This window comes from Capsicum annuum, chromosome 12 (assembly GCF_002878395.1).
Source record: "Capsicum annuum cultivar UCD-10X-F1 chromosome 12, UCD10Xv1.1, whole genome shotgun sequence".
Taxonomy (NCBI): Eukaryota; Viridiplantae; Streptophyta; class Magnoliopsida; order Solanales; family Solanaceae; genus Capsicum; species Capsicum annuum.
Genome location: NC_061122.1, coordinates 216,625,195 through 216,626,393, shown reverse-complemented (window position 1 = coordinate 216,626,393; position 1,199 = coordinate 216,625,195). Strand labels below are relative to the sequence as shown.

The 1,199-nt window shown below is 31.2% G+C and overlaps 1 non-coding gene across 1 annotated transcript; it reads right to left on the bottom strand.

The window, feature by feature from the left end:
• Positions 1-488: 488 nt before the first annotated feature.
• On the bottom strand, positions 489-572 carry TRNAY-GUA. Its single transcript is given in 2 exon segments — positions 489-524; positions 536-572. It is a non-coding gene; the product is annotated as a tRNA-Tyr (tRNA).
• Positions 573-1,199: the final 627 nt, after the last annotated feature.

The window sequence follows — 1,199 nt, the reverse complement described above, 5'->3', positions numbered from 1 at the left end:
TTTAATGAAATTAAATATTTATCTTTTTAATTGTTATTGTGTTGATTAGTTTTCTCGCAAATAATAGAATTATTTGACATGAAGTACATTGAAAAAATAATATCAATATGTGATAGCAACAGGTGAATAACCTTTTTATATGCTTCAAATTATTATTTTCAGTAATTAAAGTTGCATTATATTATACGCAGAAAAGTAAGAGAAATTGTGCAAATATGTTGACTTCATTAAGCAATTGCATAAAAAATTATTAATTATTATTATATAAATTTAGTTATAAATGTTGTTAAGAAAGCAACATATTCAATTGGTTAAACTGCAGAATTTGAAGATCTTAAATGGAGATAAGACAACAACAACAACAACAACAACAAACCGAGTGTATTCCCACTTAGTGGGGTCTGGGGGGGGGGGTAAGATGTACGCAGTCCATACCTCTACCTCCGATGAGGTAATGCAAGATTATTTTATCCCATGCGTAATAGTAATCCGACCTGCCGGATTCGAACCAGCGACCTAAAGATTACAGCAACAACTACAGTCTTCCGCTCTACCAACTGAGCTAAGGTCGGATTTAAATGGAGATAAGACATTAGTTCAAAAATATTCATGAAGGCAAAATGTTCAATCTAATATTGCAATTGAAATTACCTAATAAGATTTGTTATGTGAAATCTGGTGAAATTTAGTGAATCTGAAAAAGTGAGGAACATGCCATGTATTTGAAACATATCATGAAAATTTATGTTAAAAGTTTAATATTTTTGTTGTTGCTCTTACGTTATTGTTTTTTACAATTGGCATTATATTTATCTTTTGTCATACATGTAACTAAAAAATTTAAAGTTTCTGTACATGATATAGACAAATATATCATAAATATTAGTTGGACCTTTTCTTTTAAAGTAATATGATTTAATACGTTTGAAGTATTATTAAGAAACAATATAAATGAGTAAAGATATAGTAATAATAATGTGACGGGGGAGAATGAGGGTAGAGGATTGTAGTGGTCGGAATGGGGTGGGATGGGTAGGGTGCGGGTGGGGGATAGGCTAGGTGGGTGGGGGGTAGTCGAAGTGGTAGATGAAGGTGACATTTGAGGTGGTAATAAACAAAAATCTAAAAAGAAAAAAGAAAAAATATTAAATTTTGCTGGGGTTACGGTAGGGGGTGGGAGTAAAATTTTTTCAAAAATA